The 19382-nt window shown below is 38.4% G+C and overlaps 1 long non-coding RNA gene across 1 annotated transcript in view; it reads left to right on the top strand.

Moving 5' to 3' along the window:
* LOC111272037 (uncharacterized) overlaps positions 1-19382 on the top strand; it is a 57896-nt gene that overhangs the window by 21730 nt on the left and 16784 nt on the right. The gene's annotated exons all lie outside the window — the stretch shown is intronic.

The following is a 19382-nucleotide window of genomic DNA, read 5'->3' as shown; positions in this document are numbered from 1 at the left end:
CTTCATTCTTTTCCACTAATTGCTTCGTCCTTTGGTTGCAATCATTTTCGGTTTCTGCTGCTCTTATTCCATTATCTCATTAAGGATATCCCATCTCTTCTACCATATCACGCTAAAATAAAAGTACAATTTCAAGGTTCCATGCAAACATTAAGCATTCCGCGCTACAAGGCAAAAGAGTAAGGATCGCCGGTTCAAATCCGCCAGCTAGTCAAAAAATTCATATGTTTCTCAGTTTTTGCATCGATACATAAATTGGTAATCAATTTATCAACAATTAACTATTTAGCTTTAAATTGTAAAAATATGAAAAGCAAATACAAAAACCGAAAAACAGAGGCTTTGGTAGTATATTACAATACGTGAGCTTTGGCTTATGCTGTTGCGTCAACTATCTTAATTCATGAATGCCACATTCAGTCTATCGTAACTCTGAAATACATAATATCAATCGTTTCATTTCAGTAATCTTATAGCCACATGAACAAATTTGATCGACATTAGGTTCAACCTAGTATGCACTACAACCTGGTTGTAGGCCTACTGGGTTTCTGTGACCCACCAGAAATTTGAGATGATAAACTGTCACTGAAGCATTTTTGATATATGGCTAATTATTTTTCGTGTAATAACAAACATGGCCTTGGGTACATTAACACTAGAACGGGCTCCTGTGGTTTGTTGGCTTAGGAATTATTCTGGTAGACACTTTTTCCTCAAATCTACAACTACTTTACAGATCGAAATATAGTAAATTAAGTGAGAAAGCAGTAATAACAGGCCTCACGTCAATTAATCTATTTTCGTTTTTGAAGAAACCATTTAGAAAGAATAGAGCTAAATTACCAACTCTTATCTAGGTTGACCTGATCGGACATAACGACTTTAGCTATCATTGCTATGTATTAAAGTATCGTTGAGAATAATATTTCCAGAGGTAATTAATATGAACTGGGCCATACATGTACTATCACATTGTTATTACATTATTGGACAGACCATAGATAATACCTATTTTTCGGAAAACTCTTCACCTATAGCTTTTCACGTTGCACATCATTTTTGTTTGTCTTCTGTGCAACTTTTAGACCATAACGATAATGTTATTCTGATTAAAATATTACCTTTTTTTTTATAATCAGCAACAATAATATCATTTAGTAAATAAGAAGGTTAGAATAAAAGATTAATTTTACCAAACACAATAACAGAGTGAAAAAGGTCTAACAGCTTAAAAACAGACAGAGACGTGCAGTCGACAGTGGTGGAGCAAGGCACTGAAGGCCCGATCTCATTCGATGAGGCCATCATAACGGAAGGTGAACCTAAAATTCAAATGAATCTGAAATTCCACTGAATTATTATTTAACCTCAAAGACAAGCCGTCGGGTCAAGATATAGAGCCCACTCTGAACCAGTGGCCCGCTACCGATATATACGGCCTCTAAATATGGGGTCTCTATTTAGGCATAGATGTGCGTGCGCATATTTCCTAAGCAGAGAGAAAAAAAAACAGCGCAAAATTCAAATTGTGGCCAGAAATCTTGACACAGTGGCAAAAACAACGGCTCAATAGGGAAAAACAATCTCTATTTACTTCAACTACTTAGTGTTTACATGCATCAAATGTCTGCTATTGAATAGTCATGCTAAACGCAATTAATTTTGTATCGTGTAATTCTGACAAGAGGATCTCATGACATAGTTAAGGTTTTTTTAGTAGATAAACAAAAACTTTAGCACGAGGCTATAGTATTTTCTCAAATAAATACTGCCAGATTAAAATCTTGACACACAAAATTGTTCTTCAACAATCAACGACAATCCAAGATAAATTTCATTACATATAGTTTGCGGTGTGATCAAGCTGCATGTTTAAATCAATTTTAATAAATGTCCTAAAGATATAATGCAGTAAAATTAAATAAGAAATAGTATAACAAATTTAGAAAGGAATAAAAAAAAAAATCGTGTCGTTTGCTCCTCACGAAAAAATTTAAAGCGTTTTCAATAAATAAGGGGGCTTTATATTTGCAAAGCGTAAACTTAGATAATTTTTCTTTCAGATATTTTGCCTAAGTTTATAGAAACAGCTATAGGTCAACGGTACACGAAGTGATAAAAGAACCTCTTGTGACGGTTCACACGTCCTAAGGTATTAGCTACGACTGTTCGAATGTAATAGCTAAACGAACGTCATCTGCCAAAGAGGAGGGGCTTCCTTGCCGTCGTCAACGTGACCCGCTTGATGACAGGTCGTGTTCTGCGCGGGGAATTACTATACAAACTGCGGTTAGATCTCTAATTTCTTGCCAAAAGCGCACATGACATTGCCTGAAATGGAGGCACAGGTAATGGAGGCACAGGTAACGAAATAAAGACGATCATACTATGGGACTGGTACGTAATTGTCGTACCGATTTGCGTGCCAGTAACGATGGCTGGCCTTCTCTACGATAAGAAGACCATTCCGACTATACAAAAATTCGTAACTTGAGCTCAATGCAAAAGGGAGCATTGAAACGAGCAGCTTTAGCAGATAGTGGCGTTGCGTTTCCCACGCCCGAACACCTAAGTTGTCGCACATTTGTCACATGACACTAACAGCCTAGGTAAAAACCTTGTCGGTTAGTGGTTTACCCGCGAATATTTAGTTGCGGTCTTAATGCAATGTTGGCCAAATTCACGTCGTTTAGCGCTAATATTTAATTCACTTCACTGCGAATAAAGTACATCATTCAGCTAAAATTTAGACTACAAGCTAAATTGGTGGAAAGTGATACTTCGACAAAAGTGGGTCGCCATAAGGTACATCTGCTTATACAACCAAGTAAATTATTGGTGCTGATCTGGCCACAAGCAAATGGTTCGTGAATCCAAGGCAGCTACTCATAAGCTGAATTTTAGCCTCGAAGTGCGTTTCAGTCCCATATCGCCTAAAATGAGACGCTAGAAATTGTAAAAACAAAGCGGTAGAAGGGAAGAGATTCTAGATTATGCGTTAAATTAGTGCGATGTGTCGCTTAGTACCCATGCCGAGTGTCCTTTCAGAAAGAGTATAGGTCGCTTCTGCAGGACTACTGGAGAGAAACGCGACTGGAAGGCTACTGCGTGAAACCTTAAAAGGATGCACCATAGTACTTGGCCTTACTAGAAGGAGGCGTGGAAGCGCGTCTCCTCCCGCAGAGCAGCCAACGAGACAAGCTAGCAACTCAACCAATTCCACAACTATTCTGATGAACTACAGTGGGAGCAGAGCTGCCCATGCACAGCTTGATGCCATGGCAAGCGGCGCTTTGCTTTATATGAACTAAATGTGGCACTAGTCAAAAGAAAAAGCTAATGTATGAAAGATGACAAAGTGACTGACAGATAGTAAGCCGACCGGAGTGCTACAGACAGGTGTGGGCTTTTCATAGATATTATATGGAAACTATTGGACCTTTTTATTTAGAGTAGATCTCCTGGTTCTGTTAAATAGCTTCTGCACTGTTGGTAATTTTTTCGGGCAATTTTTACGCTATGTATCTTGGAGGTACGGGACTAAAGGTCTAATAAAAGGGGTCAGGTATTAACGGAATGAATGGCCACTAATCAATTTGTAACCCACAACAGGTAAAGTACTACCTTAAAGCAAAGCTGGCATAAATCTTCCCTAGATAACTTGCTTTTATGGGTAACGGTGTAACAGGATGGCAAGTTCTCGACGAGAAAAAGAACCTCAGCGATTATCACCTTATTGAGTACGAACTGAGCATTAACACGCAGACGAAGCCAAGTGTGCCCAAACGACCGTTGCGGCTTAAGGTACGATATGCCAGCGCAGTCAGGAAATCTCTTATGAATCTGCTCTGAAAAGGAACATACAGAGAGTATTTTTGGTCTTTGGTGTCGTGTGTTAGGGAATTGTATGGAAGTTGTAGTAGATCCCAAAAGGCAGGCTTCTTTCATGATGAAACAGAAACTGATGAGGAAGCTGTTCCCTAATAACCAAATCTACGACCCATCGGGACTTGTTCATCAGTCAAGAGGAACCAGCACAGCTCGAAAACATTCTGACTGTTTTGGTATATTAATTTATCGTTACGGGCGAAGGAATCAAGCCAGGCAATATACTAGGCCTTGACGGTACTCTGGTAACAATAGTGAAGCTACTTACTAATGAATTCCTTTTGCTGTTGTGACCAAAGTTGCTACGAAGGCCTTTAGCAAAAAAAGTTTCCCCGAGCTTTGAAAAACAAAAGTGGTACAAATTTTTAAAAGAGAGAGCTTTTACCGACCCGTTTATCTCCTGGGGACTCTTCTTTAAAAAATGAGTTTACCAAAGAGAAACGAACCCGAAACTTTACTGAAAAGCTCTGCGTTACATCACCTGCTCAGTAGGGTGTCTGAAAGCTTTACTGCATCTACTCGAAGCCGTTTCCGGATATCTTTAGGATCAAACTGCTCAGACAAAAAGGTTGAGTTTTTCCATAACTACTGAAGTGCTGTGGACTCTTATTTTGGATCAGCTATTTTGTAATTTTGCCTACGACGATGACTTTAAGTCCAGGGCTTTAAGTCTCTAGATGTAGACATAATTGCACAAATTGACAACCGAGCTATAATAGTAAAAGTACGCAGATTGAAACTGCTTAAAACCCAGACCAAAAAAGTGTTGACGAAATTTTATGAATGAATGACAGATAACAGCCTAACGCTGCACCCAGTCGAGAGCAAAGTACTCTTACTAGTTGGCAGAATGAAGTACAAATTGTTAAGCTTTTCATGGACGGCGACAAAACTAAAACAGTAAAAACAGCTAGATGCTTCGGAATACACTCAAATATGGGACTGAGAGGCGCCCCCATACCCCACAGTTGGTGGCAACTAGAGCGACTAAAGTGGCACGAAAACTCGTTTGAAAAATTCCTAATAAATGGAGCTAAGGATAGGCGAAGGGAGAGCGTTTGTCTATCGCCAAATACACGACTATATTTGGAACTCTAGTTTAGTTTCCACTAACATCGGCATCGAAACTCACCGACCCTAACAAAAACGATTCCTTTGCATTTACACATTGACAAGCGGCGAAGGTAAGGGAGGACTAACTGAAAGACACAATTATGGTTGCCATGCAAGCAAAGTGGACACGACTCTATAGGGACACAGCAACTACCTATACAGAGTAAGCAAGACATGTTTGCCAATATGCGTACACTGTTAAGTACATGTAGCCGAAAATGAAGACAAGCATGTTTTGTACTGTAACTAGTGCAGATCCGATTGCGGAAATCCACAGGAGCAATGCGCGCCAGTTTCAACGGTTTCGTTTGACATATCTGCTAGACGGTCTAGCAATGCTACTTAAGACAACAACTGTTGATTAATAAAGAAACACTGGAGAAAAGAAGGGGTGTAACACTAACTAATTACACAAAGTAATGACGCTAGATGCAGGTGACCCCTCGCAACTTAACTTGCACCTTAGGGGCAATGAAACAAAATTACACGGGACACTATTACACAGCCAGGCATGTTAAAAGACAAAGTAAGAACCCTAAGGAGTTGCCGTGGCCGGTGAAACGGGGAACTCTATAGAAGGATGGAACGGGACGCGACTAAATATAGCAGGTGTCCCCGCAAGTTTTGGTTTAAAATAGTATTTAAATCAGTTTTAAGCCAAAGCTCAAGCATATGAGGCCCAGAATTTAGCGAGTTAAAGTCTAACAGCACTTATAAAGCCTTAGTAGTAAAGTCTGATTTGCACTATGCATTAGCTTACTTCCTCCTTCATAAAAAGCGTACCTTTTTCGAGCGTCTACATGTAGCTACTATGGTTTTGTTTGAAAAAAAAACGCATATTGCGTTTCATCTACGTTGTTTATTTCGTCCTGGGCATAACGAATTTCTTTCGACGAAAAAACGACTGCAAAAAAGGTAAACGAAAAGAATCTCCCACGATTCTCCCAAGATTCTATAGCACGAGGGCCTTGAGCTCACAGAGATATTCGCGAGCTATGGTTGGTCCAGACAAGCTGGTCCGTATAAGCGCTATCTAGTTCACCTAGGACATAAACGTTAGTGTCACATTTGAGTACGATAAGTACAAAAGAGGCCAGTGAAGTAGCCCGAAAGTTTGCTTTTCGCGAAAAAGAGGTCATTTAGGCCTGAGTGTCCAGCAAAGTAATGAGCCTATCGCTTGTTGCCATAACACAACAACAACGACAGCAGCAGCGGCAGCAGCAACGACAATTACAGGCAAAAAAACAAGGCTGAATTCAATGTAATTCAGGTCCAATACCCAACTGCTTTGTAGCGTATTGGCTAGACATTGTCCGCACCATCACTGAACGAACAGAACGAACTTTCCGTGCGACCCTCTCCGGCACGAATGAAGAAATGCGGAGTGATGGTTGTCGGGACGTGCGTCGGGTGCAAAAAAGTAGAAACAAGATACCTTCCTTCGTTGCGGCTTTTTGCGATGAAACGTCAAGCAAGTCGTTTTCTTGTCGTCGACGGTGATCCGATGGCCTACCTTTCCGACTTGGCTATTTCTTTGTTTACGCTTCGCATGCTAAAATAACACAATGATAAAAGCAGCAGTAGTAGCAGACCGCCGTTGGTGCATCATCCCTCTCGTAGGGATGTTATTCGGATGGCAGCAGGTTAGAGAAATTACGACGACAACAGTGATAAAAATGCATAGAAAAAAACATGTAATAAGAAATGAAAAGAAAAACATCTACAGGTGCGAAAATAATTGTAAATTAGAAGGGTGGCGGGCAGGTTATAGATAGGTCAGTTATGTGCTTCTGTAATTGGATATTTAGCATTTGTTGGTTATTTTCGCATACATATCTCATGCGTTCAAAAGCAGACGATGCATGCGTCACAAATGTTTAACTTTTGTAACGGAAAATATATTTAGAAATGAATAAATTATGCACAACTTACACGATCTCTGTTGCTTTTTTAACGCTGAAAGCAGGACGCTACGATACACAATTCATAGTCAAGGCTTCATGTGTGAAGCGAGGCGGTGACATTCAGTGAGCTGTCCACTGAAACTATAATAAATGCTACTCATCTTCCAGGCAGAAGTATTACAAGGCTGTGTGTGTATATGTATCGGTGTATAGCACAATTTTATCCTCGACCGTTTGAGTAGAAACACTGACACCCGTCTTAGTAGGTAGCTCGACAAGTACCTAATATGTTGCCACTTGAATAAAGGTTAGGGCCTTAACGGGCCTATTAGATTACTCTTAGTTATCTAGTTCGCGCAGTTCTGTAGTGGCCTCTGTCACGCTACCTTTTCGTCGAGTATTTCTCTTTGTACATGTAGGCCATTGTTATAAGCAGGCCATATGACTACAATTATCTAACCTTGCATGAATGGCAAACGGCTTGTGCATTACAAAAGAGGATAGAGACATCTGTGTGTTACAGAAAACTGAAACGGTAAGCATCCGTGGGCGCTTGAGAACGCAGTTTCTTTCAGTAGTACATGGCAAAATTGAGCATTCTTTGTCATTAGATTAGGCTTATTTACAGCAGCTTAAATGGCTAAAAATTACTTGAGAATCGGAAAGAAGTAGACTTACGTAGTAACCTGCATTTGTTTCAGTGTCAAACCTCCTCTTTTTTGTAACTCTTATTAACTAGCAGTTTAATCATCGGAACCGTACGCACTGCTAATGTACTTTGAAATAGAAACCGAGAAACAATGTGCTAGCTTAAAACTATTGAAGCTTTAAAAACCAGGAACTTATATGAGTAAATAAAAATTCTCAGAGTACTCATCAGAAGTATAGCGAAGCGGATAACGAGCGCTATACTCGGTAATACGGTCCACATAACCCCGCTCGTTTGAAAATCCTTAGAAGTTATTGCTAAATGATGCCCTATCTGTATACGTTTTATTCAGTGTTTATGTTTGATTTACTTGGAAATTCTAAATCTACTATACCATCAAAAAGGGAATGTTTGCGTGTGTCTAACTGTCAGATTGTTTTTCTACCGTCATCATTTTGAATTGCTTCCTTTAGGACTGGTGAAATTTCTTCTTAGAATAAGCTGCACTTGGAACTAGGAAGTAGTTTCTTTTACTTATGGCTCACAATGCATCACTCTATATATAAAGTGGTCGGGCGTGGAGAAAATTTTCAGTTGAAACTGTTGAGAATAGATAGGATAGATGCAACAAGTAGTAGGAATCATGTAGAACGCTAACGGATTAACTATAGAAACGTAAGCAGGTTACTGAAACAGTCCAAAAGAGGAGCGAAATCATTTCATCAGGATTTAGCAGTCACTGGAGCATGATATGTACATTAAAGTAATAAATCAGTGAAATACAATTGCTGTGACCGGATAATTGCAACGGAATAACCGAATTAATAGTCTCTCATCAAAAAATAGCTTATGTGAGTGGAAACTTACATAGAATATTCTAACAAGCTGGCAAGACAAGTGGAGCGTGATTACGAGACTTCTAAAAACATTTCGATAAAAGACTCGGGGTACCTAGAGCAAAACCACTTGAGAAAGTGAGCATTTAGAGATTGCTAAAAATAGAATGTCTGTTCATTGCTATAGATTTTCGCAAAGTGCCTAACGCTGTGAACAAAATGATCGTTTTAATCGTTTAGCCGGGGCCCAACCCAGTCTAAAAAACAAGCTCAAGAGTACGGTCTTAGCAGAGCAGCTTGTCTTCGCAAGCATTTTTTATTTAACTACTTGAAATTCGGATACTATGCGAAGTTGACTATACGTAAAGAAGCAGAAGTAAAACCCCTAAGGGTGATTTGAGCGTAACTGGCTGGTCATTAATGAGCTGATCTAGAGAGGTTAACTACTGCCAAAGCCACTGTTGCAACCGAGAGCATGAAAGACGGGAGGACAGATCATCTGGAGTGACTGTGCAGACTGGCGAAGGTACGGGAAACCTTCTAAGTTTCTAACCGCATTTTATCAAGTGCTCTCGGGTCAACGCCTGAGTACCGTTCGCTGCTCATTGACCATCCGTTGGATAAGCAGTCGATCTGATGTAACGTTTAATATAAACCTTGGAACTCTTGCGACCACCCTGTGATTATAACTTCTGTGATTATCCTGATACATCGCAGCGGCCATTTTTACCTGGCACCGAACCGTTTTCATAGTGAAATGGAAACAAAGCTACAAGCAGCTTGTTCTATATTACTATAACACAAGAGCAACTGCTACGCAATTAGGGCTGTTCTTGAAAACCTCACAGAGATCTATAGCAATAAAATTTGACGTTAACGATTTTTCACTGTTCTCCTACTCAATGGCAATGAGCAGGACAAATATAGATGTGATACCTTCGTAGCCGATATATACACGTATTTTTCTCGACAAAAAAATCCTGTTTTGGCCATCGTTGTACTTGTACTATTATTTATATGATCACGAACGACTTAATAGGTTTTTTATTTGAACGGTTAGTTTACTAAAATCCTGACTTGAAGAAAGCGCGCTTTTAGAGAACATATGGATTTGGTATAGTTGTTTGGCTCAGTTCATTGACGGTTTTCAAATACGACGAGCTTTCTTCCAGATTGTTAAAAATATAGGCACAGTTATGTCCTTCTATGCGCTGGTGGTAGTCCACATATGTTACGTTCCGTGTGAACAATATTAGTCCGTGTAAGCAATTACCGTTTCATCAATGACGAACAGACTTCACACCGCGGGACACAGACCGACGCCTTCCGGCATCATCACAAAAACGACTCGAGTTACATCCACTGGATTTGATATGTGGCACACAGTCTTTCGTTTAGACACTATATATAACCTTTGATGATCGTTGATGCCTGACGCAGATCGCCATCATCTGGTCATTGATAAGATAATTTTTTTAGACAACTGTGCCCGGAATAAAACACCGTGCATTTGTACATCGACAGAGACATTCAATCCACGGTAGAATTAACGATGGTTGTTTGCCAATGACTAACAACTAAATCATAATCTGTACGTTCTAAGAACTTTCAGAAATCAGTTTGTGTATAAAATTTATATAATAGCGGGTTTACATATTCAGATCAGTTGTTGGGAACAATCTTTGCAGAAAAAAAAATACTAATAAGTTAGCTAGAAACGTATATATTTCGTGGCTGAAAAAGTATATAAATTAAAGATATTTATGTCGGTGCCTATATAGCCTACAAAGTCGCTTCATAAGGATTAGGAATAGGGCTGCTAATTGCTTTGTACAAAAAAGTGGGTTAGGTTAGGTTAGGTTAGGCAAAGTTAGAGAATAAATGTTAATTTTCTAAGAATTGACGACGTTTCATAATTACTTATTATCATGCTAGCTAGTTCGTCTACGGTAGAGTTTTATAAGTATGAGCAGAGTTTACAGAAGTTACATTTCGTTTGACAAATGAGAATAAACTGTAGCACCGTACTGCTAGGCCAATGCATGCGTCCCTATCATGATTATCCATAGTTTTGATATGAAAAACTGTTAGTGATAAATAATGGATGACTATAATTATCCATAAGCAATTATAGCTCCATTTTTAGGCTGAACTTTGTTAATACGACCGGCAAAGCATTTTTTGAAGAACTACGCGTGGCGTGTTATTGATTACAACTCTCTATGGGACACAGCAATATACACATTTTCATTTTACCTTGACATAAATACACATTTTAATACTCCCGCTAGCTTATATTGAACTCTGACGGAAGTTACTTCTTCTCACTTGTCTACCGTATTAGCAATCAATGGCATACCGTTTCATAGATCTTCGAAATACATTCCCCCCAGTAGACTTGCTTACCTCCCAAGCCCATATCACTCTTGAGGTGGTAGATGGTAAATAAAGGTAAATAAACGTAGCTCAACATAGTAAAACGTAATTTGCTTTCAGTTTATTTTGGAAAATATGGTTCCAGGACACGCAAAACTATAGAAAAATTAACTGGACACCTTCCCTATTCCAGCAAATGTTCAATAATATTAAAAAAAAATACTTGGTTTCATAAACTTTTTTATTAAAATAAATGGTAAAATGAATCAACGTAAGTTACAATAGAAATTTATGTAGCATTCATTTTAAGATCTTTATCAGAAGAAAAAATGGTGCTTTATATAGTGCCGGATCTTTAAAGCACTGCCATCTCTTGCATCAGTAGACCGAGAATTGTTTTCCGTGAGTACGCATAAACTGTGATTGCACGTGTATTTCGGTGGTACTTCAATTATTTTTTCGCAAGTATTTTCGAGCTGTATTTCAAAAATTCGAAACGACAGAATTACCTGATCGACAACTCGAGATCAGACACTACACATCTGAAAAATGATTGCACTCTTAAACACACTGAGAAGTTCACCGTCAATTTGCAAAAAATAAGTTATAGGATCTTTGAAACTTATTGTATATATGTAAACTTTTTACCGGACTTCCGTTAAGTTAACCATTATTCTCCTCAAGGGTGTTTCTAGGTGTACGAGTTCAGGTGATGAGAGCTCGTTTTCCATAACCTCAACAACTGGTGAGTTGGTAATGGCAGTAGTATACCGAACGTACCTGCGTTCCTCCTTATGTACCCCCTATATACGTGTACCTCCTTATATACGAAGGTATTAGTCTATTATTTCTCGAAGATCTTCGTTGCTCTTTATATTACATTTCATAAGCCGATCCTTGAATCAAAAGTAACGAGTCCCTGTAAAGTGTCGTCATTGTGCATTAGCTTTTAACGTAGCTATCGGACTGATATGGGACGGTTTACACTAAGAAGTCCAATAATATTATTATTATCCAGAAAAAAAGCCTTATATATAGAGATATACATTTTGACTGAGTTCAAAAATGCGGTAACCTTTATTTGCAATGACCTTTTTTGGAACGGCGTTCTGGGAAGTGTTTCCTGTCGTTGTTTATGTCAGAAGTGATCCCCATATGATCCAATCAAACAAATAGTGGTTCCGCGTATACTGCCTTGATTAATTTGTTACCGTATGAGATAATATCAAGGGTGGTTTTAAGGGTCAAAATTGAGAAGTTAATTTATAACAAAAGAAGGTTCACTCAAATACGCGAAAGGGCCCCGAATCCCTCTAAACTCAAAAAAAAAACAAGATTACAATGACTAAATACACAATCAGGTTACAAGAGACAGGTTTGATCGTACTGAACTTGCTTTTAACTGCGTGAAAGAAATTGTAGCGTTATTTAGTAGTGCCATTCTTGTCAAGATGTTAGAGTCCACATGGTCAGCAGAGCAGTCACAACGTTTTTAGCCACTAACTCTGCCGTACCCACTAAAGTATCTTCGTAATCTTAAGGAATTACACTGGAGTGTTGCTTAATTTGTTTAAAAGCGTGTACACGCCAGCTGTCTATGGTATAGTTGTATTTACTTGCAAGTTCGGAAAACCATACCAATTTAAGTTATTCACTTAATTTCTATATAAATGATATGAGTTCCATTTATAAAAAGCAATAAAAATTTGCAAACATTTTAAGTGTCCGGTAGAGTCTGAAATTGGGATTTTCAGATCAGCGTAGTTAGCAAAATTAACTATTATAGCTTTTCCCATATGCTCTGAAATTTATCCATATGAACGACCCTAATAATACGTGGAAAACGACCTTTGTTATAACACAGACTCTTGCTTGGCATGCACGCTATGATGAAAACATATTTATAGGTGTAGGAAACGCTATGTATATAACATATTATCAAGCGAAGAATACGTGTATTATACTACCGTAATACAAATTCTGTAAGAATTCGTTTTCAAGTCGTCTCATACTAACACCACCGATTTGATGTCTCATGTAATTGGAGGCCCCTTTTAAAATGAAATGTAAGATCTGACGAAATACAATTAAGTCTTATACCACCCAAAGCAATCTTTCGTTATAATTAGGACCTCTATCTTTCGAGGGTTAGGTTGCGATGAACGGGACTACTATCCTACTCCAAGCAACACACAAAATCGTTAACGTCTTGTTTGTATAAAATAAGATTCCCCGCGTTTATCTCGAAGGAATACGAAGGGTAATACCCGCGTCGTATATGCCTTTGACTTAGCTTGTTCTTAGTGAATGTTCTTGGATGCACTGGAAGGAAGTCTGCAAGCGAAGCGTTTAGATGGAGAGCGGACGATGCTTGCTAAAAGTTGACGGATCACGGCTTCGGGCTTTCGAAAACCATTTATAGCAGCAGCTCACTCGCAAACGAAGTCTCCAGTAGCGAAGATATAAGCGATACTATTACTAGCACGCCCAACTACAGTGAACTATAAAGTGAAGGCGGTATACATACCAGTCTGAACATCACGTCGAGTGTTGCCAAGTCTTTGTTTAAGGAATATCTCAAAACACTTGTCCATTATAAACCAAGCTGAACTGATAATAGATTATTTAGATAATTTTCTTTCATAGCTGTCAATTTTGAATAATGTCCTAAAAATGACAAATTTGCAATTATCATCTTTTACTTAAGTAAATGTGTATATGTACATCTCAGAGATTCTCGCAAGTGGCGTCTATAAATCCCATTGTTTTTTTATGGGTGTGTTTAGTCTGACTAGAAAACCCTACAATGTAAAATCCACATTTGGAAAACGTCATCTCCATGTCTAAAAATTCAAAAAACATATCCCAGATACTCGTAGTTGACTCGAAGCGATTAAACGAGTAGATTGCTGCAGTTCAGGTTGTCCACGCCCACAGATCGAGTAAAGATACCCATTGAGTCCTAATGCCACAAATATATCTCATCTTGAAAGCGCCCTAAGAGATTTGCTGTAGTTTTTCGTATCTCATTTGCTTTTAATATACTCATTTCCTTTTACCCTTTACTATTTGTTTACTTTTATATAATATTAAAAAGTGCTCTTTTCGCTTTGTGAGTTTGTTGTAATCTCAATGTGGAATGAACAGAACCTTATGACGAGTTCAGACTCTAAGGATAAAAGTTCCAGGTTTAAAAAAATGCATTTCTAATGCCTTTTTGCTAAGATCAAACAGAGATCGAAGTAGCACAGAACACTTGTGTTGTTGAACTCTGTAACTGGGAAAACTATTCGAAGCTGGTTTAAGAATGGCATTTAAAACCGACCCCAGTCGGCTATTCGAGGTCGATGAGGATCGACTGAAGACACTTTTAACGGAAGATTGCCCGTAAACGATTCGTGAATTGGACGAGAAAATAATGTACGATCATGACTATTGACAAGCACAACAACTCTTTGATTTTTGAATTTATAAATTTTATGTCAATATGTCAACACTTTTTGTTTTGCACGCACTTTAAGTCAATGTCTATGAGAGAGCATTAAGAGCTAAATTGAGCTATACCTTAATGGGTTTTTCTTGAAACATCCTTTGTACTAACAAAATACTAGCTAGATATTTCTTCGTTCTTGATACCAATCCGAGGTCCCTGCCGAGCTCAGTTATAATGCGATACATACGCTATGCCCACATCTCTATCTTAAGGTCAAAAAAATGCTTCTGAGGGATGAAAATTTGTCATGATCCCCTATCTGAATAAAAAAGAAGTTTATTAATGTCCCTATAGATTTTGGCTAGCTAAGTAAAAATTCAACATATTTCTGTGAATCTGCAATAGACATTTCGGTGTAAAGATAACCGAGCGGTTCGTTTTGCGCATGTAGTAGTGAGATAAAAATGCGATTCGGACTACTTTTGAGTGCTCTTTTAAGCGAATTTTTAGTAACCATTAGTTGGAAACCTGCAGCGCAGGTTGAATAATTGTTAACATTATATTTTATCTATTTTTAACATTTTATTCTATAAAATATTTTTTGAAAAAAAATATTAGAATGCTGAAACACGATTCTACGCGAAGTACCACTTTACTGAAGCTAATTTTTATACTTGTCATTATATTATTAAATGTAAAGACTTATAGATAAATCTTTACAAGCCGAGTACTTAAATTAGGTATTTAGGCGCAAAAAGGGCAAAAAAATAATTGAACATGGCATTTGTTCTTCCATGTGCCAATGTTCCGCTAAAGTTTTGAAAATATTCTCTAAATAATTTTCCTAGAAAAATGCTCATGTATCGAAAACATTTTTTGTGTAAGGCGCCTCTTAGCTGAAGCCAAATGTTAACATCAGTCGGTAGATTCCGGCGAACTAAGTCAAAAAAACGATGCATTTTCTCCACGCTAAAACTGATATTTCGGTGTGAAAAGGGGCAAAAACCAATTTTGATAGCCTTTTGGCCTGTGAGACAGCGGGTCACACAAATGCTGAGCTAGCTTTTTAATCCACAAACATAATTTATCGTCATTCAGACGATTCCACCTCTACTTACTCTAAGAGCAATAAGTTTTATTCTGTAAGAAAAACGTCCACACATGGAAATGACAAACCACTCTGTTATTAGCGAAGTTAACAGCATTCATGGCTCTTTGCGATCACGATGATTTCGCTAGATATTGCTGGATGCCTATATACCAAAGTTATTCATCTGGAAACACGATAAGTGGGCAGAAAGTCAGAGAAATGTATAGGATCGTATAGTATCCAATTTAGCAACGTTTTAGGCAAGGATCGATACAACAAACCCACTTTGAAGCGAAGTCTATCGTTTACGACTCCTAGTCCATCATGCAACTAACAACGTCTGATACATTAAAAACACACACACACACACACACGAGCATATCTTCCCGCATTCGTAACAACTAGAGATAGAAAGGATTCTTTCCCAACGACGTCCATTGGTAGTAGACAATACTGAATTGAAACAGATGACACAAGCACTTCGAGATCTGTTTATAATCATCTTGATGACTCCTACCGGTCCACTGAGCGTATGAACCTTCTATAGCGATGCAACGGCTGAAGATTATCACCGTAAGGATAGCGCGTTGAGGAACGGCATTACTACCTAGAGAGAAAGCACTGCGCAGTCTCGATTTAAAACCCATCCAAATCAAAGAAGATACAGTATGCAAGATAAGAAATAACTCGGAAATAGCAGATCTAGTTCGCACAACAACACGTATCTCGCAAGATACATATCTCATGATTAAAGGCCATTTTAGAATTCTCGCTGACATATGCAGAACCGTTCAGGGGGATCTTAATGGTGTACCCCATTGATTTGCGCCAACTACCCCTACTATTAGGATCCCAAAATCCCCGGTAATGCTATTACAGTGTCCAATAGCATTGTATTATGGTGGAATTCAATTGCAGAATGTACATTTCACTTGAAATTCCTGTTTATCTTGTTTATGTGTAAATCACGTTTATCAAGAAATGCATCTTAAACCTCATTCATGGAACGTCCCGAGATATTGACACTACTTATGTTGAAGGATTCCCTGGAAATGTTAAGGTATACTGGTCGTTCGATTAAATAATAATAAATGATCCAAACGCGTCACACTTTACAACAGAATTCCTAAATCACCAAGTTCTCTGGACTCCACTTCGTAATTTAAGAAAAGATTACTGATCATTATAAAATGTGTGAACGTAGACCCTCTTAAATCCTCCGACGAAACTAGGATAGCCATGCATTACTTACCTGATTATCACATGGTTGCTGCCGCAATGGCCTGAACCATATCATCTTGCTTCCAAAAATGACTCTAATTTTTTTCGCAAGACGTTGATACCCCGCTAAGCCGACGCCAATTTTCGATACGAACATACTATAAGCTTTACATATAGGTCAATGTCGATAACGCTAATGGTCGCGATATTACAACAGATGTAAGAGGAGGTCTGTATCGACTCTGACTGTTTACCTATACTACTAAGTCCTGAAAGCTAGGTAATGTTCTTTTGGTTTCCTTTCCGGAAAATATGCTTCTCTGCAAATAGAAACGCCATAGAGTGTAATGTTCATCCGGTTGGTCGTAACAAATCTGAAGGAAAAATGTTACACATCCGTTTAAAAACCCCAAAAAAAAATAGGGCATCGTCGGCCCTGGATCTGTTTTCAATTGCACGTGTGAAAATCGTGTTGCGTGAACAGACGTGTTCATATCTTGATGTGTGCGGAAGAAACTATTAAGAGGTAGCCAGTTGGTATTGGACGCTGTCGCTTTTATAAGAATAGTTAGTTTCTTGTTTAAAGCATAAAATGCTTCAGGCGCGCAGCGAACTCCGCCATTCCATTCTAGTCCATCTATCTACGTGTATCTATTATATTAAGCGTTGAATAACGGGTTTGTTTTACCGAGAGTAAGCCCTCAAAGTGGCGGGTAGCTAAAGCTTCGTCCTAGGAAAATCTACGCGAAAAGCCGATTAGCAAAATGATTTTCTTATAAAAAAAATCCTGCTTGTTCTATAGAGCGTAACTTTTAATCAAACCAATCGTTGGGAATTTGTAAAACGTCTACATCGAAAAAGAAAAAAAAAAAAAAGATTATTAAGCTTTGCAAACTGAATACAACATTATATTCCGAGAAAAAAATTCTGATTTTTCGTCATTTTGCCATTTAGTGCTAAAGCCGTGATCTGTGTTTGGATGGTTTAAAATGTGCGGTAATAACCATCCTAGATAATTTCTTCCAGTATGCGTATAGCTTTTTTCTGAGTGGCGGTTTGTCTATGCCATAAATAGGCACAATTTGGTAGTATGGCTAGATTCATACTTTTCCGGGCAATAGGATTTACTGGAATAGGAAAACAGAATTAGTGCGACAGGATATTGAGCAAATATCATAATAGGCTGATGAGATAACTGCCACGCGGCAGCCTGACTATTGAGTATTCCGATGGAAGAATTAGAGACGTAGGGTAGGTTAACCGCAACGGAATGAAGATCGCTAATAGATTGATTGAATCAGAGAAGTCGAACGAGCGAGAATTAGCTCTACAAAATCTCAAACTAATTGCAACAAGGTAACTGTAAAGATGGGGGCCAGCGATCGAACTATAGTCACTATTTGGCTAAACGGTAAATCAAACGATCCTTTCGCTGGTGCCGTTTGTCCGACAACGAGGGCCGTTGTTCATATCGCCTCTTTTGAGGTGTTTTTTTTTCGTTTCGAGTCTCTTACACGTGCCTATGAGAGAGTTGTAAGGGACAAATCAAATTGTATCGTGTTGTTTAAAAAAAAAAAATTAGTTGTTAAAGTGGCAGTCCGATACCGGAGGTACGTCGACATAGAAACGATTTTCTGCTTAAAGAAACCAATAGATTTCGACGATTCGAGTAGAAATGTAATATGCATGTTCCTACATGTAATATAGTTATTTCGGCGTGGAAATGGTCAAAAACTCATCAAAGGTTTTGACTCACTCACTCACTCACGCGATAATAGAGCTAAAGCACGTTTCCAGGTGTCCTTGAGTACTTTTGAGTGAATTTCTGTTAATTGTCAGTTGAAAAGCCGCTGATATGACAAACAATTTTTTTCAAAATATACTCTGAGAGAAATTGCCAAACATATTTTCTGCGACCACTTTGTTGACGCCAATTCTCTACACCAATCCATAGACCTCGACTAGTTCAGTACTAATGCCGTACATCTTATTGTAGCAAAATAGGATAATTTTTCATAATGGAACAGGCAAAAAACCCAGCACGGTGGCATTTGCTTAGGCGAGATTGAAACGACTTTTTTTTTACCTAGAAATTTATGCAAGAGATATTTTTTAGGTACTGTTCGAAAGCTGTCTGTTAGTCGAATCTTAGTCGTTGTTTAGAAATTTAAAGTATTAAAAGTCTGACATGGCGTACCGTGTAGAGATAAATTTTTACTTACAAGTGATAAATATTTACACGCTGACTAGAAATATAAATAACTGAACTGGGCATTTTAGCGTGGAAAGGGCGAAACACTGAAAACAGTATCTGCTTCGCCATGGTATAAAGTGGAAATCTGTCCCTGGAAAATTTCCATCGCTTTTTTTTATCGAACTTCGGGTGAGTTTTCATTAGAGAGTTGGAGCGGCTGATACGGAGTTGATTCTAATAATGAAATAAATGGCGAAATTCATTTTCGAAGATAAATATATGTAGATATTGACTAACATAGAAAAAGTGAAGCAGAGAAAAGTCTTTGAACTTTGTTGGCGTTTCACGAATTGCGACGGGACAATTATGGTTCACAACGCAGGTTACGTAAAACTAGGCAGCAAAGACCTATCCTTTCTTTTGCAGGCATTTGTTGGAATGAGGTGCTCCAAAAGAAATGTGGCGCACCAAATAAGGTATTCATAGCTGGTATTTGTATTGCGCCAAGTACAGAAAAAGTCTATGGTTGGCGGATCAAATATCCGCCAACCATAGACTTTTTCTGCCGCCACTGTAGCCGCTTCACTTTAATATCCAGGAACGGCAGCGATAGATGCGTAGGTTTGAAACTACGTGGTATCGTGAGTGTGCATGTGACCATCGCATTTTCAGCGG

This window comes from Varroa jacobsoni, unplaced genomic scaffold, assembly GCF_002532875.2.
Source record: "Varroa jacobsoni isolate VJ856 unplaced genomic scaffold, vjacob_1.0 contig01470, whole genome shotgun sequence".
NCBI lineage: Eukaryota > Metazoa > Arthropoda > Arachnida > Mesostigmata > Varroidae > Varroa > Varroa jacobsoni.
The sequence above is the reverse complement of the archived record's forward strand: the minus strand, read 5'-3'. Positions and strand labels throughout refer to the sequence as shown.